General features: G+C 36.8%; 1 long non-coding RNA gene and 1 pseudogene across 1 annotated transcript; one reads left to right on the plus strand and one right to left on the minus strand.

Annotated features, from left to right (window-relative positions):
* Positions 1-13,981: 13,981 nt before the first annotated feature.
* LOC121755026 lies at positions 13,982-15,592 on the plus strand (annotated as a pseudogene).
* A 7,497-nt stretch (positions 15,593-23,089) lies between these two features.
* Positions 23,090-24,551, minus strand: LOC121753560. The gene is made up of 2 exons (XR_006040462.1): positions 24,115-24,551; positions 23,090-24,041 (listed from the first exon to the last, which is right to left on the minus strand). It is a non-coding gene; the product is annotated as an uncharacterized LOC121753560 (long non-coding RNA).
* Positions 24,552-27,062: the final 2,511 nt, after the last annotated feature.

Below are 27,062 nucleotides of genomic sequence, written 5' to 3' on the forward strand. Positions count from 1 at the left end.
TCCACCAACAAGCTTTGTCTCAATTTTTTTTAGTTTAGATTCTATGCAAATTCAGGTTAAGATGGGAATAATTATTAATCTATATTTGTATCACTGTTTGTTTCTCAACGGTTAATTTTCATTCTCTTGTCCTACACATAATTCATTTACATGGTCACTTTTTTTTTAAATAAATACAAATATAAAGATCACATCACAATAATCTCGAATCTTAAACCTTTGGTCTCAGATATTAACATAATACTCCCTTCGTCCCCGAATAAGAGTCGCTAATTTCCATTTTGAGTCGTCCCCCATTAAGAGCCACTCTTCATTTTTACCATAAATGGTAGTAGGCCCCACATTCCACTAACTCACTCCACTCACATTTTATTATAAAATCAATATAAAAATGTGGGTCTCACATTCCACTAACTTTTTCAATTAACTTTTCTCTACATTTCTTAAAACTCGTGCCCGGTCAAAGAGCGACTCCTATTAGGGGACGGAGGGAGTATTACACTCTTCTTCATGTGATAGATCTTGATTTCATTAAATATTTCATAACACAGGTCACCACATTGCTTTACAGTTCGAGATATCCTGATTTTTCAATTATACTAATTATTTTAGAAACGAGCACTACTTTTTTGAGTTCGGTATATATGGAACAATATATAGGCAATATATAGTTTGTCAATAATTATATTATTCTATAGCAAAATAAAAAGAAATTATTTGAAAATTGATGGCAATTTTAATTTTCACATGATTTCGAACTTATTCCTAAATAATTATAACAATGTTCATTAAAAATTTTATTACTTCTTAAATTTATTGATATTTAATTTAAAATTTGCTAAATTATTTTATAATTATTAGTATAGTAGTATGATTTATTTTAATTAAATAATATTCATAAATTGATTTTCAACATAAAATATCTAAAAACATTCAATTATGCATGTGCAATATAATACATTAATCCCTACCCACTAAAATTATAGCATACGGTATTATTTCCTTAGGAAAAATTAAAATATTTCTGTCAACCGTATCAATTTGTATTCCCTCAATTTTAAGATAATTGAGTCACTATTTTCATATTTTTTATAAAGTTAATACTATTTAAAATAAAATAAGAGAGAAATTTTTCTTTATTTTATCTTTCTATGACTTTAATTCTTTTTTAATTTAACTACTGTTCAATACTGTCATGTGGAGTATTAGATACCAAGGATTTGGATCCCCTGCTGTGGCTGATAGCACAGCAGGGGATGCTGTTACACACAGCACAATAATTTAATTTAAAATAATAATAATAAAATATTAATATATTTTTTTATAAAATAATGTATTGTGTGTGTAAATATTGGCACAGCCCCTGCTGTGCACAGCAGGGGATCCTTGCCCTAGATACCAATTAGTTGTATTAATTGTTGCTTAAAACTGAATCCTCTCGACAGATTGATCGTAGTTACATGACTACACGTGGAATTTGTCAGCGAATGTCACGTGAGGGATACGGTCTCTATATTACACAATCACGTTACACATGTGACAAAAGATGGCTAGCTAGTACGTCCCATTGTTGACATCATTATAATAATTTAAAATTTTGCTAAATTCACTAGAGGTATTCAGAGCATGAATAACGCGGAGGGCCGGGCCGCAATTCGCGAGTCCCGGCCCGTCCCACGCGTTAATCGGAGGAGAAGCACGGCCTGGGCCGGTCCCGGGGCCACGTTCCCGGCCCGGTGACCGTCCCGCGGCCCGGCCCAGTGGCGCGATGGAGGGAGAGGGGTCATGACGGAGGGGGAATTTTTGGCAAAAATTGGAAGAGGAAGAAGAGGGAGAGGGGTGAGGAAGAAGGGGGAGGAAGATGAAGATCCGGGAGGAAGATGAAGAAGAGGGGAGACGATCCCATTTTCTAATTTTTAATTATTTTTGCATTTGTTTTGCAATTTTTTATGTTATAATAAAAAAAGAGAAAGGAAGAGGGAGAGGGGCGAGAACGTTGTTGCATATTTTTAAAAAAAAATTTGCAGATTTTTAATATTTTATTTTTTATGTTTTTTAGTTTATAATTATTATTTTTGTATTAAAAATGAATTTCTCGTGTTATAATTTGCGTTGTCTAGGAATTGTAATTTTAATTTCTACTGAACATTGTATTTTCCCGGTTTCAATTATTCAGCGTATTGCATTTACGAGCAAAATAGTCTGAAGTTGTGAATAGTGTCATTTATTAGTTGCGGCCCGGGTTGTGGCCTGTAGGGTTAGAGCAGTTGGGGCATGGGCCGCAACAGTAGAGGAATGATGACGTGGAGGGGACTTGGGGCCGGAACTAGAGACGGGGTTATTCATGCCCTCAAGGTCTTTTAGACCATCCACAATACCGCCCAGCCGACCGCCCAGCCGAGCGCCGGCGCTGGGCGGTCTATTGCAGTCGCCCAGCAGACGATTGGAGAGAGAAACCGCGCAGCGCTGGGCGGTTTCGTGGCGCTGGGCGGTGCGCTGGGCGATCCGCTCGGCGCTATTGCAGCGCCCGGATCGCCCAGCGCGATTTTTTTTTTAAATTCGAATTTTTGAAATTCGAATTTTTAAAAAAAAATCAAATATAAAAAAATATTATTTATTTATAAAAATTGTTTTCTATATATAAAAATCAATTTTTATAAATAAATTTATACTAGAAATTCGTAATAGCCCATATATATTTAATGGGCTTGCGAATTTATGAAACTCATTCTTGGTTGTCTCTCTTTTATAGAGACATCCTTGAATGTTTTATGTTCCACTTTCGATGTGGGACAAACTCATTCTTGGTTGCCTCTATTTTATAGAGACATCCTTGAATGTTTTATGTTCCACTTTCGATGTGGGACAAACTCATTCAAGGATGTTTCTCTTTTATAGAGAGATATCCATGAATGTTTTATGTTCCACTTTCGATGTGGGACAAACTCATTCAAGGATGTTTCTCTTTTATAGAGAGATATCCTTGAATGTTTTATGTTCCACTTTTGATGTGGGACAATCTCATTCAAGGATGTTTCTCTTTTATAGAGAGATATCCTTGAATGTTTTATGTTCCACTTTCGATGTGGGACAATCTCATTCAAGGATGTTTCTCTTTTATAGAGAGATATCCTTGAATGTTTTATGTTCCACTTTCGATGTGGGACAAACTCATTCAAGGATGTTTCTCTTTTATAAAGAGATATCCTTGAATGTTTTATGTTCAACTTTCGATGTGGGACAATCTCATTCAAGGATGTTTCTCTTTTATAGAGAGATATCCTTGAATGTTTTATGTTCCACTTTCGATGTGGGACAATCTCATTCAAGGATTTTCTATAAAATTGTATTTTAAATTATGTCATTTTTATTTTTTTAAGATTTTAATTATGTCTTTTTTTTATTTTTTAACTTTAAGTTGTAATGTTATTTTAAATTTTCATTTGTAAATTTAATTAATGTAATTTTTTTAATTATGTAATTTTTTTTAATTATGTACTTTTTAAATTTTATTAATATTAGTGAATTTTCCCGTATATGTCTCGTAAATTAAATTTCGTAAATTGCGTTATTGTTAATTATTGCATTTTGTATATATTTGTTAATAGTGATGTGGATAGTATGTGGCTAGGCTATGGCTGGGCTATTTGCTTGTTTTGATGATGTGGCAGGAGGATTTTTAGTGCTGATGATGTGGCAGTGGCTAGGCTATGGCTGGGCTATTGCTGGGCTATTTCTATTGTGGATGGCCTTAACACTAAGGGCATGAATAACCCCGTCTCCATTTCCGGCCCCAAGTCCCCTCCACGTCATCATTCCTCTACAGTTGCGGCCCAGGCCCCAACTGCTCTAACCCTGCAGGCCACAACCCGGGCCGCAACTAATAAATGACATTATTCACAACTTTAACCTATTTTACACGTAAAATAAAAAACGCCGGAAATTTATAACACGAAAAATTTCATTTATAACGCGAGAATTTCATTTTTAATACAAATACAATAAATTATAACCTAAAACCTATAAAAAAAATTAGAATATTAAAAAAATGCAAAAAAAAAATAAAAAAAATGCAAATCTGCCCACGTCGCCCCTCTCCCTCTCTTCCTCCCTCTTCTTCCTCCTTCTTCCTCTCCCCCTCCCTCTTCTTCCTCTTCCAAAATGTAAAAATTCAGAAATTGCGGCCCGAACCCCCTTGCCCCGGAAGCTCCAACGTCGGCCCAGGCCGGGACGCGGGACCGTCACCGAGCCGCAAATGCAGCCCCGGGACCAGCCTGGGCCGTGACTCCACCTCCTCCAACGCTTGGGACGGGCCGGGACTCGCGAGATGCGGCCCGACCCCTTGCGTTATTCATGGTCTAAGAGCCTCCATAATAGGAATGGATGTCCCGGCGGACATCTCAAAATGCCTCCTACCACGTTATAAGGACATCTCACTCCACAATAGCGAACATCCCCAAGGACATCCCGACGGACATCCCCATAATCAAAATTCACAAATTCACAAATATGCAATTTTACGGAATTAAAATTTCGACATGAACACGGGAAAATGCAACCATTTTATTTAAAAAATAAACATACATAATTAAATAAAAATACATAGTTAAAAAAATACATAGTTCAAATTTAAAAAACATCCCAAAGCTTCGACACACGCGGCCCCCGCTTCACTCCTCGTCGTCCCCTTGGCCAGACCCGCCGTCACTCCCGGCCAGGGGTGCAAGACCCAACTCGCGCCTCATACTGTCGATGACCCCCTTCAACATCTCCTTGTATAAGGGGTCAGTCGCTTCCCGCCACTTTTCTATGGTGTCGAGTAAAGTATGATTGTGCTGCATGCGCGCGAGGTGGGTGAGTTCGACATTGTCCTGGCTAGGAGCTGCAGATTGGACCTCGTGGGACCCGCTGGCGCTTCCCCTAGCCGTTCGCATCACGGTCTTTTGCCCAACCGGGCGACGGCGGCGGGAGAACGATGGAGGGGTCGGGATCTCTACGGCGGCTTCGGGGGAGGTCGTTCAGCTTCGTTCGCTTCGGCCAGCCAGCTTCAACACCCGCACGAAACTTGGCGGAATCCTGCAGCACAAGATTGACATCCCAATATTTGAAGACACCGAACTTCTTCTTCTTGTCGATGAACATGGACAAACACTTCACATCCTCCATGGACATGCCGCTGGTTGTCGTACGAGCGTTGTTTTCTTAGATGTCGGAAAATCAGGTGAGCGATCTCCTCAGCCGCTCCCACTGTTTCCGGCATTGCTCTCCATCGTGAGGCTTCCCATCTGTCGGCCTGAATTTGATGTAGTTCTGGCTAATGCGCCACCACATCCTGTCGATAGTCTGGTTAGCCCCGATGTAGGGATCCTCGACTATACTCATCCAGGCCTTTGCCAGGGTGACGCACTCAGCCTCGCTCCAGACGGTCCTCTTTCCCTCGCCGGCCTCCTCCTCCTCTCCCTCACCCCCCCTCCCCCCCCGTCGATGAGGACACGCGAGGACTCACTAGTGCCCTTGCCCTAGCCATTCTTCTTCGACTTCCCTACCGTTGGTGGTATCTCAGTTGGAGACTCCCTGACCGGAGATATTCCCAACTCCTCCAAAGAGAAAATCTCAATGCCGGTGAACTGAGTCTCAAGTGGAGTACTTTGTCAATCACTGGACAATAAATCCATGTAGGGGCGATACACATTGTCCATAGGTGATTGGGGGATCCCCACTCTGCTATCTCCCGCAGCAGCAGGCATGCCCTGCGCCATACCGGGCGTCATTCCCCCATCACGGGCATCATTTGGGGCACCATCCCTTCACTCTCCTCGGGCATCACCATCCCTTCACTCCCCCGGGCATTTGGGGGACCGTCCCTCTACTCCCCTCGGGCATTTGGAGCACCATCCGAGGGCACATATTATAATACCCGCCCATCATCGCCGGCATTTGGGGCATCATCGCCGCCATTCCAGGCATCATCCCGGGCATCCCTGCAGTTCCGCCGGCGTTTTCCCCACCTCCAACGAGGAACGTCTGATGCACTATTTATTAGCACTAAAAATACCTGCAAGTTTACAGGGTAGATCTAGTATAGCTAAAGGTCAGTACCGGGATATCGAACACAGGGAATAAAATACAGCTGACTATCATATACTAAGCGTCATATACTATTTAGAGACATGGAGTTTTTGGTTTTGGTTTTTATAAACTAGACAAACACAAAAACAGAAAGCATAAAAATAAAATAATACAAAGCAGGCTAAAGAAAGTAGAGTTTTAGGATCGAACTACTACGACCTAGTGATGATTAATCTCACAGAACCTTTACCTTTATGTGTCTCCAGAATTATTAGGAAAGTCGCGATTTTCAGATAAGCCATCTCTCAAGTGCACCTATCCAGTAGATTAGAATCTAACTATCAAAGTCTCCTTCCAATAGATTAGATTCTAACTCCTTAAGTTCCTAAGACTCAAGTCCTCACAAAGGGTCCCCTCTCTCGAGTGCAGATAAACCTATGTGTTGTACTCGTTCCTTTTACCACGTAAAACTAGCTATCTCTCGATTAATCTAGTTAAATGGATATAGTTCTAAAGTTGGCTAGACAAAAGAACAATAAAAGCATAAGAACAAGCAAAACAATCACAAGAGCTAGAAAAAGGTTCAATTCAATAAATCAAAACATATTCATAATAGTTTTCACCAAAAAATCTACAAATGATGTTTAACTACTCATAGACAAGTAGTAAAAACAAATATAAAAGCACTAGACATGAAAGAAATTGATAAAACCCAAGGTAGAATCTTCAATCTTCAGTCTTTTCTTGCCTGGATCTGCAGAGTTCCGCTCCAATGGAAAATGGATGCATTATGTGTGGAAGATAGAATGAAAGAATGTGTAAAGGGGGAAGGATTGGAGGCTCTGAGATGGAGATTATGAATTAAGTTTGGGTATTTATAGGCGGAGAAAGGTTTATGTTTAATGATTTCCGTGCCCTACAAATAAATGGGAGAGATTTGGGCAACAATTTATTTTATTCCTCGAATTTCCGCCTATATTTTCATCAGTTTTGACTGCACTGCGCAATGTTCGTAGAATGGTCATAACTTTCTCTACAGAACTCCGATTGAGACGTTCAACGTGTCCACACGAAGATCTTTCGAAGACGAAGAGAATGAAATGCAGTAAGAACTTATTGGATTTCAAAATCGCTGGCAGAATGGGTTCGAACAGAGGCTACTGCACTTTGGCATTTTTTCACCTTTTTCTATCTTTTTCTATCATTTATCAACAAACACGTCAAAAATACCAAATGTATAACATATGCAATTTAAGAACATAATTTGCATGATTGACATTTAAAACTAGTCAAATCTAGCCCTTAAAAACATGCAAAATCCGTGTTTGTCAACGTCAGCGTTTGTGACTCACTCGTGGCGGGAGAATCACTGTCATGCTCCATTTATCTTCACAAGAAATGAAAGTAGTGAGAGAGAAACTCGTTAATACAAGTGGTGCGAATGAAATGAAGTTCAACGAGCCGTATATATAGAGTTTTTATAAAAAAAATCGATAAATGGGACGTCCGTCGTGTCAACGCAATAGCGGACGTCACGACGGACGTCCGCTCATACCCGCGAACGACCTCTCGTCCGCGTCCGCCTGTTCTGCTGCAATAGCAGATGTCCCCGACGGACTACCGACTCGCCGTGACGTCCGCTATTGCGGATGCTCTAATATGAGTCACTTTTTATTTCATTTATTTTAGAAAAAAAATAATAAATACTTACACTAAAACAAAAGAATATAATGTACTTAACACTCATATCTATATTTTTTCCTCTTTTATCTTATTTTCTTTCGACTTTAACTATTACTCCCTTCATCCCATAGAAATAAATCATATTTTCATCCGTCTCATAGAAATAGTCTATATCCATTTAAGGTGACATTTTTTTTCTTCTCTTTTACTTTATCATTTATGGGTCTCATCATCTACTACATAATTTCAACTATTTTTTCTTTTCTCTTTTACTTTATCAATTACGCATTAAAACTCGTGTCAACCCTAAATAGGTTATTTTTATGGGACGGAGGGAGTATTTATTATTACTTTCCTAGTATATCATGTAGTATTGCCTTTTTTCTATATTTTTATAATTTACTATATTAGGAGTACTACTTTGTTCGATTTGGCTGAATTATCTTTTATAAAAATTGTTGGTAGATTTTTTTTTATTCGAAAAATGATTCCACGCGGTAAATGAGGAGTGAAAATATAATTAATAGTTGTGTGGTGTGATGTGTAATTAAATGTGATTTCACCTCGTCACTATTGGTAACCAAGAAATCTTTTGAAAGGTATGCACATAAAAGAGTGTAGAATCTGATTTATTATAATGAAAACTATATACTACTCCGTATTTAAATGTAACTATTGTATATGATGTTGGTAGATAGAAAGAGTATTATAATTTATACACATTTTGAATCAGTATACAGCTTGAAAAGAATTAAGTTTTCAATGAATTTAAATATATGTTTAATTAAAACATAAACTAGCGTAGGGATGAAAGATACGAGTTCAGTTTTATTAAGTAATTCAATTATCTTAATTTAAAATTGATCCAAGCCTGTGCAAAATCCTAAACCTCACCTAAGAACATGTATTTTGAGACAACAAGTTACAAGTATACATTATTCTCTCCATTACTTTATTTTTTCTCCATCTTAACTACTTATTATTATTATCTTTTTAAAATGAGTGCAGAAAATAAAACGCCTATGTGCATATGTAGAGGGGCTTTAGCCCCCTAATGAATTCATTTTTTAAAAAAAATTCTATTATAAATTTTAAAATGTATTCATATTTTATACATATAAAAAGACCCCATTAATAACTTAAATTACCTAAAAATTTATATTTAAGTAAAATTTTAAAAAGTTAGTCCCTATTTATGTTCATTTTTGCGTCCATTATTACCTTTATTAACATGGAATGAAAAGGGAGTATATGAAAAAAGTTGTCGGTGAGTGGAGACTAAATAATACGAGTACTAGTATTAATAATAGTACTAATTATTTATCTGCAATATGAATATATAAACACACACACACTACGCATATACATATAGCGAGCGAGTGAAGTTGGTGTATGCAATATTAATGATGTTTGCACGGATGTGGCCAAGAGGCAGGAGAATCACAAAATTGCTGTCCCATTTGAGATTCGGTATTTTATATTTATATTTATAATTTTAATTTTTTATTTCATTTTATAAATAAAGATTCAAAATTATTGTAAGAATTAAATGGAATAATTACCATTAATTATTTAGCTGTATATGATTCATCCTATTTATGCGCTAATGGGCTTAATGATTATGAGCAAACTAAAAAAAATAGATAAATTGTGAAAGTATATCTTTTTAAAAAGTTACTCCATAAATTCAAAACAAAGAAGGTAATATGGAAAAGAACGTAAATATTTTTTCAAGTATCTTAGAATGATTAAATATAGGCATGCACACGGGTCGGAACCGGCGGTTCCGGTTCATGGACCGGCGGTTCACGGATCATCATTCCCATGAACCGGAACCGGACGCCCGGTTCCTGTTCAAAAAACCGCCGGTTCATGAGGCGGTTCAAAACCGCCGGTTTTTTGCCTGAACCGCCGGTTCGACGGTTCGTAATTTTTTTTTCATTTTTCTCGTTTTAGTATTTATTTCAACGAGACTACAAGTCACAAGTCACAACTTATAAGTTACAATTTACACTTAATGTTGGACTTGAGCTTTTGGGTTGAAAGAGAATGTATCGGATGATTCTCTTTTATAGCTACATGTTCTTGGATGTGTTGCTCTTTCTTTCAATGTGGGATAAAACTCCTTATTTATAACAACATGATACGTCTCCATCATCTTTGTTTATATTAATTTATATCTTAACTATCTTCTATTATTATAACTTAACAATAAATATAATTACATAAAGTATTATTCTTTAATTCTTTATCATTATCGATTTGCCTGTGTATAAGTTTATGTGTATATTAACTATTAAATACCGTTATAATTTATACACATTAAGGGGGTGTTCGGTTGGCAAGATTAAATCTCATGATTAAATATGTATCATGTTTGGTTCATAAGATTGAACCCTTCAATTTAATCCTATATGGATTGTCTCATGATAATTAGTCATAGCCTCCCCCCTCCAACTAAAATAATCCCACAACTTAATCCTAGATGGATAGTCTCATGATATTAGTCATGGCAACCGAACGTCACCTAAGAGAATAATTATTATACAAATTGTATTAATCTAGTGATAACTATAATATGAATAATTATTTATCTATATACAAATCATATTACTCAATAATTGTTTATTCTTATCTATCAAGAATATATTCACAAATAATAATTTTATTTATATAAATTATACTACATCTATTAGAATAACAACTATTATACTAAATCATACTATTAGTCTACTACTAATATATAAACTATATTATACCACTAAACAAATCATTCTTTACTTATCTATTTTTATCATTATTATACCAATTATATTAATTGTTATTTTTTTCACATTTTAATCAATGTATTGAGAAAAATTAACAACATACTTACATTTAAATCCAATTATTTGAACACGTCCACATTCTATAAATATACAAATTATTAGCAACATGCAATATTCAAATTTAATTAAATTATTCTAGTTGATGCTATTATTATCTATAAATTTGTCTTAGAAAAAGAATCATAACAAAAATAAAGATAAAGTTAGTGAATAATAAAATGTAGTAAAAAATAAAGAAAAATAGAAAACAATAAAAGTTTTGTATCCCACATTGGAAAAAGATGAATGAATGGTCTAAACATGTAGTTATAAAAGAAAATACTTCAACATATTTTGTCCCACATTGAAAGTGAAACAAAAAATATTCAAGGATGTCTCTATAAAAGAGAAACAACCAAGAATAATTTATTAGAATCATAGGCCCAACAAATAAATATGGGCTATTACGAAATTATTGAATTTATTTATTTATTTGTGAAAATTGATTTTTATATATTAAAATTGATTTTATAAATAATAATTTTTTAAAAATTTTATTGAACCGGCGGTTCGAACCGGTGAATCGCCGGTTACGGTTCGTGATATTTACGAACCTGAACCGGCCCGCTTGAACCGCCGAACGGCCGGCCGGTTTGAACCGCCGCCGTCAGTTCCGGTTCCGGTTCATGAACCGGCGGTTTCGAACCGCCGGTTAACTGGCGGTCCGGTTCAGTTTGTGCATGCCTAAATATACCTCTTCAAAATTGAAGAAAGTACACTATAATACAAAAACAGCTATTGACATTTTTTAATACTCCCTCCGTCCTATAATAGAAGTCACACGTTCTTTTCTAGTTTGTCCCATAAAAGATGCCATATTTCCTTTTTTGAAAAATATTTCCTCACACATTAATATAAATATACTATTTTCTTTCTCCACCTAACATACAAAAAACTCTACTAAAATTCTATGTCAATTTCCAAGTGTGTCATCTATTATGGGACGGAGGGAGTACTAATAAGGACACTAATTTGTGTGATGGAAATATACCTTTTTCATATATTTAGTTTTATAATAAAATGTGAGTGATATAAGTCAGTGGAACGTATGGTCTATTTATCATTTCAGGGAAAAAGTGAAAGTGGACAACTAATAAAGGACGGACGAAAATGGCAAAAAAGGACAATTAATAGGAGACGAATGGAGCAGTGGGTTATATACAAATTTGAATAATAAAATTGTTTCATCTGAGTGAACAGTCTTCTACTAGCTCTCAAATAAAGAAAATATATAGAGGCAAGTTAACCCGCGCTCCCATTTAAGTGAATCCACATATTGGTATGGGCCTCTGGTCTCTAATTTTTAAAAAATAAAAAGTAAATCCCTAAGATCGTGCTTTTATTTTAAACGTAAAAAGACGTAGTACTATTTTTTTAATAGAAAATGGCTCAACCAGAAAATCAATCAAACTAGCATGCTGCTAGAACATATTCTTTGTAATTCAATGATATTAGAGGTTCCAGTTCCAATTACCGGATAATTATAAAGATTTTTAATTAGTTGTTCTAATTTACTTTACTATTTTTTATTTCATTTATGTATTTCGCTTGGGTATTTTTGGTTTTAGAATCTATATAGAGTATTCCATTATGTATTTTTTTTCATTACCAATTTTATGTACTCTATTATGTATTTTTATTTAAGCGAAGCCAATTAAATTCATTGAACTATAGAACAATAATGTAATTTATGGAATTAAACAAATCATCATCACATTGAAAAATCATATTTAGTGAAGTAGTACTAATTAATTTCACAATGACATTAGGATAGACTAGTAATTGTCAAACTATTCAATTAAATAATTGGGCCAACTAATTCGCATTAATTAAAGCCCATTACTAATGAGTTTATTAGATAGACTTTACTAGTATTTAATGGCCCATCCCACCAGCCACACGTCAATCTCCCGATGAACCATTTGACAATGAGAACTCACTAAAGTCCTTAGATCATCCACATCCATGGCAAAAGCATGGGTGTAAGCTCGGACCCATTTTTATTCATTTTTACTCTCTACTCTTTGTTAAAAGCACAACACTCACATTCATGTTCTTTCGCAATAGCATGCTCAAGGGTCCCACCATTCTATTATTCAATTAGATTACTTCAATTACTAAAACAATTCCACAATATTAAAATGCATTAAAAATATCCGAAATACGATTACAAATTACTAAAAATTAAAAATTACATAATTAAAACCCCCAAAATTAAAACTTACATAATTAAATTCATAATAAAAAAATTGAAGTATGAATGAGAGATAATTTGATGTAAAGAATGGATGATTCATGTGGGTATTTATAGATGATTTTGGGATAGTTTTTTTTTTAAAATAAAAATAAAAAATTGAAAAAATGGTAAAAAGCGGCTATATTTTTGGGAATCCGATTTTTTTTTTCCGAATTATTTTTGATATTTATGAATTTTAAAAAATAATAATAAATTTAACGGAATAAAAACGAGCCAATCAGGAGGCGCCACGTAGGCGTACTCTTCGACACGGCGATGCTCTTGCTATCGAGCAGGGTCGTGCCGTCGGCAAGAGCAGGATATGCACCGTGCCGATGGCACGGCGGGTGCTCTTATGGGATGTCCTATAAAAATATCACCTTCTATTTTTGATGACTTCTTTATCTTCAATAAGTGAGACTCTATAATTTTTTTTTCTTTCTATACTCTCTTACTTTAATAATTGTGAATTTATTCTCATACCATCCCCAATCCCCAATGTTCATAGTCTTATGGGATAGAGGAAGTACTAATTATAAAATAATATATAGAATTTATAATTTATCGTCTCAAGACTAACTAACATATAGTATTTGACTTATATGTCGACTTTATACTTTTTAATGCTCCTACTATCAAGTATCTAGATTAACCGCCCAAGCCGGTAAACTAACTAAAGTAAAGACATAATGGTCTTACAATTTATTTACGTAGCTTGATTATAAATTCTTTAGAAATTTGTTTTACGAAACATATTTTTAAATTCATAAGCTCCTAACACAAACAAATATCCTCGATATCTATAACTTCAGAATTCAGATCCACTGGCACATAATCGGTGATCTTAACCTAATATTCACTATAAGACACACACACTATATATAAAGCACAGGTTGAAATATTCAAATATCAATCACTGTTAGTAATTAGACTATCACTATATGAAACAACCCCATGAGAATACTTTTCTCTTTGGACCAAGTGCTTGTCATTAAATTACCAAAGTTTAGTCATATTAGAGTGACTAATGCTTGTCAAACCAAAATTCCACACGTCTCTCTCCCCAATAGTCCAATATAACCACACTCCATTGCCAAACACTCCTCTCCCTCTTCACACTGCAAAACAACATCACCATGGATCCAAAACCACACAAACCTCTTCACATCTACTTTCTACCGATGATGGCCCCCGGCCACATGATCCCGGCCGTACACATCGCCCGGGGATTCGCCCGTCGCAGCGCCAAATCCACCATCATCACCACGCCCTCCAACGCATCCAAATTCTCCGACTCCATCGACGCCGACCGCCGAAGCGGCTTCGACATCTCCATCTCCCTTGTCGAATTCCCCTGCCGCGAAGCCGGCTTGCCCGATGGCTGCGAGGATCTCTCCTCCACCACCACTCTCGAGATGTTCTACAACTTCCTCCATGCCCTCGACCTCTTCCGCCGCCCGGTCGAGGACATCCTACAGCAAGGCGACCCCGACTGCCTCATCTCCGGCGCCTTCTTCTCGTGGACCACCTCCGTCGCGCGCAGCCTCGGCATCCCCCGTGTCGTATTCTACGGCACAGGATTTTTTCCCATGTGCGTTTTCCGCGTCTTGAGGGAACAACGCCCTCAAGACGCGGTTGCCTCGGACTCTGAAGAGTTCGAGGTTCCAGGCCTGCCCGACCGGGTGATGGTTTCGAGGCGGCAGCTGCCGCACCATTTAAAGTTGAAAGCGACAGACGATGATCCGCTTCTAGAACTTACTATAAGGTTCTAGAAGCGGACGGGGCCGGCTTCGGGATCGTGGTGAACACATTCCTCGAGCTGGAGCCGGCCTATGCCTCGCACTACCGGAAACTGACCGGTAAAGCGTGGCATATCGGCCCGGTCTCCCTCATCTCCGGGGTGACCTCGCCGGAGATTCACCACGACTGCATGAAGTGGCTCGGATCCAGAAAACAGAACTCGGTCGTCTACGTCTGCTTCGGCAGCATGGCGATCGTACAGAAGCCGCAGATGGACGAGATCGCGGCCGCGCTCGAGGATATCGAGCAAGATTTCATATGGGTGGTCGGGAAGGAGGCGGAGGTGGATGAGAAGTTCGAGGCGAGGACGGAGGGGCGGGGGATGGTCGTAAGAGGGTGGGCCCCGCAGGTGCAGATCCTGAGCCACGCCGCGGTGGGAGGGTTTGTGACGCACTGTGGGTGGAACTCGCTGATGGAGGGGGTGGCGGCGGGGGTGCCGATGGTGACGTGGCCGCTGTCGGCGGAGCAGTTTTTCAATGAGAAGCTGGTGGCGGAGGTGCTGGGGATGGGGGTGCCGGTGGGGGCGGAGGAGTGGAGCAAGCGGACGGACGAGAGGGCGGCGATAGGAAGGGAGAAGATAGCGAGGGCGGTGGGGCGGCTGATGGGCGGGGAGGAAGGAGAGAGGATGAGGAGGAGAGCGAGGGAGTTGGGGAAGGTGGCGAGGAGGGCGGTTGAAGAAGGTGGCTCTTCATATGCTGATTTTGATTGTTTGTTGGAAGAAATTAGGATGTTTAGAGCTTCATCATCATGATGATGATTGATGATTGTCAGTTTTTGCCGATGATTTGTTGCAATTTGAATGTATGTTTGAAGTGTACTAGTATGTGATTTCGAGGGCTATTGATGATAGTAATTGATTTAGAATACAACATGTATTAGGCTAAAATCTTTCACTTTGAAAACTTCACAAATGTTGAAGGAATTTTGGGTTTCGTTATCATGCTTTGTTCATTGGGAAACAATATTTCTGCAAAATTTAATGAGTGCAACACTAAAATTCAAAAATGGCTATTTACATTAAAAAAGATTAAAAAAAGGTATGGTCGTTTTTACTATGTTATTCCTTGATTCGTGGTTAATAATGTGCTTATCATAAATTGCACGATTCGCAAGCATAAACAAATCGAACAAAATTCAACCTAAAAATAGTTAATTTTTTCTTTAATTACCAAGGGTATCCATCAGTCCAGATAAACTTTTGTATGGAATTAAGATTTGTAAATGTATTTTCCCTGCCTATAATTAAGCATATATGTCGTCTCTTAAATTTAATTTTTCTAGTAATTAATAAAAATACTTAATTATGCAATTTAAATATATAGTGGGGCTGGCAAGTTCTGAAAGAGAAATAATTAATTATGCAATTTAAAAAAATAGTGGGCTTGTCAAGCTCTGAAAGAGTCTGCGGTGGCCAGTGATTGCGTAATTGTGTTGTATGTCAATGCATGGGTGTTATATCACTTCTGAAAACAAAGGTTTTTTTATTGGAATTAAAATCTATTTTTGGTAATATCGAATCCATCATGTATAGAAACAATATTGGATTCACAATTTCACATATTATAAACTACTACTATAAACAGTGTCCTCTTCAAATTCCTTGACACTTCCAAAGAGATACTATTATTAACAAAATAAAATGGCAAAGATAAATTTTAATTATCATTATTAAAATGATATCAACTTGTTACTAAAACAACAATAAGAATAATCCACAATAGCTTGAAATACATAGACTGAAAAAAGCACACCACCTTCAAAATTTTTTGTATCAAACATTAATTCTCACGTCTATATCAGTTTGTTTGTTTGTATCTCTAAGACTCTAATCATACTCCATTTTACTGATTCAAAGTGATCACGTTTTCATAGATTTGTTCTAATTTATATGAACAGCTTCTATTTTTAGAATAAACATCCACTATTCTATCGTGTCACTAAAATATTTAACAACATTTTCCTCTTTACTTTACTATACACTCAACAAGTACTCCATCTAAAATCTCGTGGAAGTGGACATCTTAAATTGATATATCTTAATTATGGAGTATAATATCTTAATACAGAAATGCAAGCCAAATCGTGACCTTAAGATTAGGCGATCTGATGGTAAAAAACTAACCAAAAACACGAAAGGTCATTGTAATCTATTTTAGGTCATTTTATATAATTCGGGTTTCACATTGTTAGATTATTTTAGGTCATCATTTATTAAAATGACCTAAAAAATTAACAGTGACCTAAAAATACTCTCCATATGATTTTGTTATGCATTTTTATATTTAGATCTAGTTTCATGACACGACCATAATACATAAAGCAAAATGCTTAATTAGTATACACGATATTTGTATATAGATAATTATATGGCCGATGAAATGATGATCGGATTAGGTGATTAATTTCAATTGAAATGATGACAAAGAATTAATTGTGATCTATGTTGCAAAGAGAATTTGTATATTCAAGACTTGCAATCAGATAATAAAGCTGCAGACTAATAAGGTGGTATTGTAAGAAGGAGAGAGAATGATATATGCTGATTTTAATTGCCTCATAGCATCAGTAGTGGCGCGGAATTCCCCGCGGAATTCTTAAAAACACCTCCTGCCACGTCATACGGACTTTCTACTGCACTGCCACGTCATACGAAATTCTCACAGCATAGTGGCAGAATTGCCAGCAGAATTCCCGAAGGAATTCCCACATTTAATGCATTAAACTTGAATTACGCGAGAGTCAAAGCAATGGCGGACGTCAGCGCGGAATTCCCCGCGGAACGCCACGGAACTGCAAATTCCTTTGCGGAATTCCGTATTCATGTATGGGACGCACAATGACAGACGTCCGCCACGAAATTCTTGCACGTCGGTGGAAATTCCGCGGCAACGTCCGCTATTGCTGATGCTGCGATGGAAAAAATTAGGATGTTTCGAGCATCATGATGATGATGATTATCAGTTTTAGCAGATAATTTGTTATGATTTGATTGTGTATTTCAGCAAATTTTAATGAGTACAACAGTAATATTTTTAAAATGGCTATTTACATGAAAAAAGACAAAAAAGTCATGGTCATTTACTCATTTTTACGATGTTGCTCCTTAATTCATGATTAGTAATGCGTTTCATACAATTATCTCAGTACGCCTATCATTTTATGGTTTTGATTGTATCCTAATAATATTCCATTTATCTTCATTCAAATTGATCTTAATTTTTTCGGTTTATCTTAATTAGATCGTCATTTTCTATATATTTATTACTCCTATACAATAAATTTTTAATCTTGGGCAGGGCCACATGAGCCCTAGGTAGGACAAATTTCCCCCTAAAAAATTTATAGCCATGCTATTTTGCTTCAAATTTAGAAATTTCTTTTTAAATTCTTCTTTAAAGGTCCCTTCTGAATATTTCTAAATTTATTTATAATATAATTTTATTTCACTTGACATTAATTTTTGGCTCCGCCCTACTTCTACTCTTCTAGCATATCAGTAAAATATTTAAAAACATTTTTCTCTCTATTTTACTATACTCAACTTGTACTCCCCCTAAAATTACGTGGAATTTAAGAAAGTGGGTTATCTTAAATTGGATGACTCGAAATATTTATACAATAAGAAAGTGGAGTTTTAAAATTATGATTTGATCTTAATATCGAAATGATAAATTGATAATAACAATAATTAAGAAAGATAAAATATACATGATATTTATATATAGACGGTGATGGAATGATATAGGATTAGGTGATTTGTTTTCAAACTGGTGGAAAGGGATGTTTGGGGCACCACCGAGAGAATTTACAATGCGACCTAAAAGGCCTCCAACAACAGTTACGATAGCACTCGTGGACAGATCTCTCATCTCCAAAAAGATTTAAGAGAGTTCCAATTCTTAAAGATGGTAATCGAGAGAGGCATTGTATGGAAGATATAACATGGTGACTAAAGTAGGAAGAAGGATTTGATTGTATTTTTTGTTATTGAGAATATTCATTGAAGCCACATTTTGTAGGGGGTTATAGCATGGGAAATCCCTCTAATTCTAGGTACTACCAAATACATTAATTACTCATTCTAGGTAATACCATACTCTTTATTGTAATAAAAATTAGCAATGTATTGGTAACTGATTCTAGCCGTTTGGAGGCTCTTCTTGACATTCCCCTCAAGTTGAGCAATGGTATCGATGTTCAACTTGGCCAATATTTCTTTGAAGCTCCTTGGACTCACAGCTTTAGTTAGGATATCTGCCTATTGCTCCTCAGATCGGACAAACGTAAACTCGATAATTCCTCCTTCAAGTTTCTCTTTAATGAAATAACGATCGACTTCAACATATTTGGTTCTGTCACGTTGCACTGGATTCTCGGATATGTTGATTGCTGTTTTGTTGTCGTAGAACAACTTGCTCTTGCGGTTTGGGGAAAAACCGATCTCCGTAAGCAATCTTCTAAGCCCCATGATCTCCATGAGTCCACTTCTGATGCCTCGGAACTCACATAACTTGGCCATTTCGTACGTACGCAGCGAAAATTGTAGTTCTTGTGGATTATGATCCCGCTGCTGCTCCTGCAAAGCCTCCATCAAAGACCAGTGCCAATTCAGCGCCAATACCAACTCCTGGTCCCGTCGAGGAACCAACAGCTGCAGCTGCGAAGGACTCAAAGAAACATAAAGATGATGAGTTCTCCGACAGCGACTCTGAAGAAACTGCACCATCAAAATCCAGCCAAACTGGAGCCTCTTCCCAGTCTGCTGGATCTGTGACTGCAAAAGATGCCCCAGCCCAGAGCAATGCCGACCCAAATGAAATTGCAAATTTGACACGCAAGACTGAACAGGTCGCTTTAGGATCTTCAGCTGCTACGCCTGCTGAGACGGGGAGGTAAGCTGAGTTCAAGGCGATGCATCGATATTTTCGTTTGGAGATGAGGATGACGAGGAAAGCGACTAAGGGGCAGTATGGAAGGCCAGTCTGTACATATACACCATGGCCGTGACTGTGAATATTCGATAAGTCAGAGGCATCAGGCTGTATTGCATGCTATTCATTCATTTCATTACAAGTTGGGTGGTTTGAATATGAACTTTTTATGTTGTTGCTCAGGAAAACGTATCATTACATATTTTCACTTTTTCTTTTCACATATTTTCACTTTTTCTTTTCACATATTTTTCACTTGGAAAGTTTTACGAATTTACTTGGGATTTCATCTGAAATGATTTAAATTTTAATTATTTCTTATCGGATGAAGAGACCTAGTACTTGACAACGACATGACTTATTTTCATTTTCCTAAATTAGATATGATGTGGGCCACATACAGTCAAACTTCAACCTACTTTATCGTGGTATTCACTTCAAATATTTTGTTTTCTTATTTTTAAGTTTATTTGAAACGTTAAGGTTTTGGGGCGTGTGAGAATAGAAAATATGAAAATTAATTTTATGTTTCGTTGAAGTCATAATTTTACGGCATTTAAAAATTTAAAGGTTACATTGCAAAAGTTGAAATTTCGTTGGATATCTTTCAATACTTCCTTCCATTAAAGATGATTACTTTTCCATTAAAAATGATTACTTTTCCATTAAAAATGATTACTTTTTTTGAATGATAGTATATAATTTTAGATAATGTAATAAGTATAATAGAAAAAATGGATATTTTAATGATGAATTTATTTCAAATAATTAATTTGATGTAGTGTATGAATTAAATTTATATGTATAATATACCGCACTAGGGATGTATTCATTTCCTTTTTGTATCATTTGTTCTTTGTTCTTTTTAATCTCAGTCTCACGATTTTGTCATCCGACGGTTGGATTGGTGCCACGTGTCATTTAATAATGCAGATTTTCAGTTGAATAATGCACACCGACTAATAATGCACCATTATAGTGTAATAATGCAGATTTTCAGTTGAATAATGCACACCGACTAATAATGCACTATTATAGTGTAATAATGCACACCGACTAATAATGCACCATTATAGTGTAATAATGCAGATTTTCAGTTGAATAATGCACACCGACTAATAATGCACTATTATAGTGTAATAATGCAGATAATCTGGACCGTTGATGAATGAGATCTAACGACCCATATTAAGAAGAATAAATGATCTAAGGGATGAATATGAGAATAACGCTCTCCACTGCACATATTCATCAATTTAAAGAGATTATATTTTTGATCGATTATAATAACTACATAGCAATATTCTCTGTTTTTAATATTTGATTTCTTTTGAGCATAAATATTTTATAACTAGTCATAGTAAATTTGATTTAGAGCGCTAAATTAATTTTTATATATAATCTTCTAACACTTTTTCAGAAAATATTTTATGATTGGTCATAACAGTAAATAGCAATATTATTCGTCTTTTAATGTTCGATTCCTTTTTAGCATGACTAATTAAAAGAAAAAGATTAATTGGAATGGGACATTTAGAATGGATGATTCAACGTAGAAAATGAGACGGATGATATGGTCAATCTCAATCGAATCAATAAAAAATACATCCAAATACTCATATCATAATTATAAATATATAACCATGCAGATACAAATATATTATGATTAATATACTTCTTTAATAGGATTAAGGTTGACTCGATTTTGTCCCATTTTGAGATGTCCACTCAAATATATGTGACAGTGGTATTTTGTTTTTGGGATGAAATATTTTATAAAAAATTACGGCAATTGAAATACCAACATGACAATCAAAATACACATTAATTAGGTCATCAATATAATTTTAGATAATCAATGAATAATTTGGGTAATTGACATGTAATCGTTGAAATCTTTTTTGAGTGATATTTAATTCCTTAAAACGCAACAATGTCTATTCCATAGTAATTGCCTAATTAAAGTGTAATTTTATAGCAATATACGAGGAGAAGTAGAACTGACAATTTTTGACACGATACGATAACACGACACGAACCGGCATGTCACGACCGCATTTTCTAAGGATAGAAAACACGGTTGATCGCGACTAGGGGAGGATTAAAGAAGCGGGGAAAGAAATAAGGGGAAAAATAAAATCAAGCATTGGTTGCGAGACATGATTAATTAAATGCTGATACATAGAAGAAAGATACTCGATCATGAAGACTCGAGTAATTGTTTGTAAAAATTTCAAAATATCAGAGTTTTGAACAAAATAGACTTGAGTCTTTTAAAATGCACAACGGAAGCAAATGAACGCGGTTCCATGTATGAAGACATGAACCTCCGAGAGTCAAATCTGACTGAATTAAATGTCTTGTCTCAATAGCACTTCCTCCACCACTTCGCTGCTCAACCTGCACATTTAGAAATATATGCAGGGCTGAGTACAAAAAGTACTCAGTGAACACATTGCCGAAAATTACACATATACATTTGAAAATATTGTCAAGCCATCATCACAGTAACACTCGGGGTGTTGTTGAAAAGACCCGAGCTTACTAAAAATATCACATTGGACTGCAGTCCCTTTTTCCTGTACTTATCCATATCTGATCACATTGTGCCGTTGAGATGGTGTTCTCACACGGTCACCTTACATACATGTGCCGGGAAGGTGGCCACCTTCCTCGGTCACCTTCTCTGCCCAACATGTCAGAGGTATCCTTGTGCCGGGAAGGTGGCCACCTTCCACGGTCAACATGACAGAGGTAGCTTGTGTACACTAGTCCGAGCGGGGACACCACCCTCACTGGGACCCGAATTCGACTTATATCATCATTCATAATTCACTTGGCCGTAGCCAACAGATAGGCATCATACACAAAATATTTATGGCATGACAACATCACTTGAAACAGCAACGAACATAGGTTCGAGTTTTCATAACATATCACCTCAAAATAATTTGCATTTTTATCCACATTAGTATGTAGGATAGGAAAGTTCACCTTGATTGTCTAGTTCCCTTAACTTGAATTTTCCTGACTCCACCCTTAACTCACTGAGATAGCCTTTTGAAAACAAATAACGTACTAATAAGACTTGAGAAAAATTCACATACTTCTAGGAATGCATGCCCCTACTTTATTTCTTTTATCATTTGTTCACCGTTAGAAAATTTTAGAAACTTGTATATTAATTAAATTGGGAAATTTAATTAATAGCACTTCTTTATTAACTTAATTATTTTGTGACTTAAGAACGTCGTCTCCCTCTTTCTTTCCATTTCCTTAGCGGCCGCCCGAGGCGTCGCGGGGCGATGCCGGTCGGCCGCTTACGCTCATAATTCCTCCGTTAGCTCCTCGTATTTTCCATCATAATATCGAACAAAAATCCCAAAATTTATTTAAGCGCATAATTGAATTATCGCAACTATTTCCCCTTTGCTAAGAAAAAAATTATATGTTTTCCGGGCTTGGGATAAATTATTCATACTTCAAAATTATTTCGAAAATAATTAAATAATTCTCAACAATTAAATTATCGGTCCAAGGATTAATAAATTTTACCCAAGACAATTGTTATCCTAGCCCACCTTATTTCTCCAATTAAAACTTGAGCCCAACACAAATAAAAGATTGAGCCCAAACAAAATAAAAAGGATGGCCCAAAGCAAAAGAGATTCCCTCTACTTCCTCCATCTCGGTCAACACATATCATTCATTCACCATTTCAATCTCTCTCTCATCACCCCAAATCCCGTCGCCTTCCGCCAACCTCACCACACCAGAGTCGTCGGCCGTCTCCCCTCCGACGCTCACTGTACTCCGGCGACGTAGGTGTCGTCCGATCCTTCAGTCGCACGCCGCTGAACCATCGGCGGTAGCGCCGATTCGCCCCTCCGTCGCCCGACGCCGCTGCTGCCGTCGGGCTCCTCCGCTGCCGCCGCATCGCTCCAGATTCGCCGCCGTGGAGTCACCGAAGCCGAGCAGCAGCGCTGAGTCAGGCGCCTGCTGTCGCTGCTCCGTCGCCGCCGGGAGATGCTGCTGTCGCTGCCGGGAGACGCGATGCAGCTGCCGGGAGGCGCTGCTGTAGCCGCTGCTGTCCCAGCCTGCCGGTCAGCTTCCGATTGACTCCGAGTCCACCCCGAACCGACACCGCGCAGTTCCGAGCAACTCCGAACAGCCCCGAAACGTCCCGAAACTAACCCGAACAGCCCCGAAGATAAGTTCTTAATTTGATTTCATGAATTGAATTTCGATTATTTGATTTAGTTTGTCCGAATTATTGATTTGCTTCGGTTACTGATTTCATGAGATGCACAAGTATAGAATTGGATTTGGGTGGGGAAAGTGTATACCTTCAATTGGCAGATTTGTGAAAAAAGGAAGCAACTCGATGAATTTCTCGGCTTCTATTTCAATTGTCAGTTTCTCCTCACTTCTATTTCAATTGTCAGTTTCTCCTCACTGTGATTTCAAGAATTGATATCATGAAATTAAAATGTGGAGGTTCGTATTCATGGGATTGTGAAGAAATTACCTTGAATTGAAGTTGAGAAGAATAAGTCTTGTTTTCTTGATGCAGAGAACGGAATAGTAGAAAACTGACTGTGAAAGGAATATTATAGAGGGAATGTGATTTGGTTTAGATGTGGGAGAGATTTATGGAGTGAGGGGGAATGAACGGTTTTAACCGGGGTAGAGTGAAAAATGATTGTGTGATTGTGATGTGGGTGAGTTAAAGAAAATGAATTGAACCTATACATAATAGATGTCAAGTGGCGTATCCTTCAAATATTATGTCAAAGAAAGATGGCTTCTACTGCAATCTATTTATGCATCATTTAATGTTGTGTGGAAAAAAATTTGATTCTCTGTATCTGCCCTCTTTCTCTCTTTTTTATTTATTTAAATATATTTGTTTATTAACGTAATTATTTGATAATTGTTCACTTGTTCATTTAATTTGGTGTAGATATAATCGGTTCAAGTCCGTGGCTGCCCGCGCTGAAGTACCCAATTTGCTTAGAGTGCGATGTATTAAATTTTGTTGGATGTATCGGACATTAAAATTTTGATTATGGGTCTTGATTCTTTTATTATACATATATATTTTTTTTATATACTTGGTTGTCGTTAGAAACAACAACGACACTCTATCGTAAACAACCCTCTATCGTAATTCGAAATTAATTACGCAAAAAGTTACTTATATGTGTATAATTACGCCAACATTATTGTTTCTAATAATATCGTTTTAGCAGGTCGTTACATACTATCCCCCTTAAAAGAAATTTCGTCCCGAAATTTAGAAAGTAGTTAGACAAAAAGCTCTGGATATTTTTCTTTCATTTCCTCTTTTAACTCCCATGTTGCCTCTTCTGGTCCGTGGTTTTTCCACAAAACCTTCACTGTAGTAATCGACTTGTTCCGAAGCTGTTGCGTCTTTCAATCTAGTATTTCCACCGGCTTTTCTTCGTAACTCAGGTCAGACTCTAGAGCGATTTTTCGTGGCGCATCACATTTTTTTTTTCAAACACGTGCATTCGAAGTTGGGAGACCTGGAATACGTTGTGTGCGTTCCCAAAGTTGGGTGGTAATGCCAAGCGATATGCTACTGGGCCCACTTCCTCTAGAATTTCATAGGGTCTCACGCGAGGAAAATTAGAGGTGGTCTAACAGTTTTAAATTTGATAGGAACTGAACTTGGGATTCCAAGAGAAATATTCAAATCGTTCTTGCTTTGTGTAGGCTCGAAGGTAGCCATGAAAATAAAACGATTATAATTATTTCAATTACGTGAGTGTTTGGTTCACCACAAACTCTCACCAATAGCTTGCAACAAAGGTTTTCATGAAGTGCAAAGACTAGGCTCAATTGGGCTCATTATGCTCACTCCCGGAAAAGAAAAGATACAACTTCAAAGGGCTTGAGCTATACCCATAGAACTTGAGAATTTTATTATGGGAAGAGCTTGCCAGATGGAATAAATTGCGAAAGTGAGGGTATGAGAAATAGAATGTAGATGTCAATAATAGATGGCCAATAATACAATAAAAATGAAAAGTGAAGTAGAAAAGTTTCAAGTATCCCCAGATGATAATAGGAAGACCTGAGATGGTTGGTTACAAATGGATTTGAAAATAATAGGAAACACAACCAATTGTAATTTGCTCGACAACACTGTGATAGGAGATCATATCAACGAAATTTTTAGAGTTTATAGGCAATTCAGGGAAACTAACTAATAAAGAGGGCAACAAGAGGAAACTAGCCAAGGGAGAAGCAATGTGCTAGCTTTAACATGGAGCTTGCAGAAAAGCTCAAATCAAGAGACAACAGTTATATTTGAATTCAGAAGATGAGAGCATTCAGGTAAAACAAGGAGCTTGTCAATAAGTATGTCTGAAAACACAAAGGGTAAAAAGAAAAAATAAAAAAAATTAAGGTCTCACCAGATGGCTGCTCAAATATAGTGAGACTGAAAATGATTGGTCTCAAGTGGATTTGAGAATAGGAATAACAAGCAACTACCCTTTTGGGTCAACAATATCGTGATACTATATCACGTTAACGAATTCACAAAGTTTATAACCAGATCACGGAAATTAACTAGTAGAGAAGACAATTAGAGCAAACTAGTTCAGGGAAGAGTAATTTGCTTTAGACCTGGAGTTGCTGAAGAGCTCACAGCATGATGGAATAATCATAGTGGATTTAGAAGAGGGGATTGTTCTTTATAAATTAAAGATCTTGTCAACAAGCACTTTTGAAATCACAAAAGGTCTACTAACGATTTTTGAAGAACATATTATCATTGAAGATACAATTGCTTAGGGAAACATGTTCATTCTTGAAAGCTATAAATAAAGCAACCCCTAGTATAGGAGTTTGGTGGCAAGAATTCAGATAGTCAAAGTATTGCTTTTATACAGAGTGAGTAAAGAAGGACCGTAGTCACTGGAGGTTATCTGAAAACATGAGGGAGCAAGCTCAAAACTGAAAGTGATTCACAACCTTGACATAGAAGAGGGAAAAATAATGGCACAATACCTTGCAAATGAAGTCATTTAATATCTTAATTCAACAAAAGTATTTTGATCAGGGGGATGCGAGGAAATGGAATTCATGGTAATCCAAGTAAGCGTTGCTGATGAATCTTCCTGGTTAACTAAGATGGTGATACTCCGTTGTTTAACGCTTTATAAAGGATGGTAAATGAGTTATGAGAAACTTTGGTCACAAGCTATTTTCACTTTACGATCACGTCAGATGACCATATGTGGAATTACGACTCTTTGGTACTCTCGGTTCGTCATAACGCCCATCCTCGTAACACGTCGTTTCTGTTTACTTATTATTTGCAAGACTGGATTCTTTGTCTACGTTGCAGTCAATTCTCTTGCTAAATATGCATATATCACTTAGTTGGATCGAAGGTACGACCCTTGAGAGTGATTGGATTGTCACAAAAGACAAAAGCTAACC

The sequence above is a fragment of the Salvia splendens genome, chromosome 11 (genome assembly GCF_004379255.2).
Source record: "Salvia splendens isolate huo1 chromosome 11, SspV2, whole genome shotgun sequence".
NCBI lineage: Eukaryota > Viridiplantae > Streptophyta > Magnoliopsida > Lamiales > Lamiaceae > Salvia > Salvia splendens.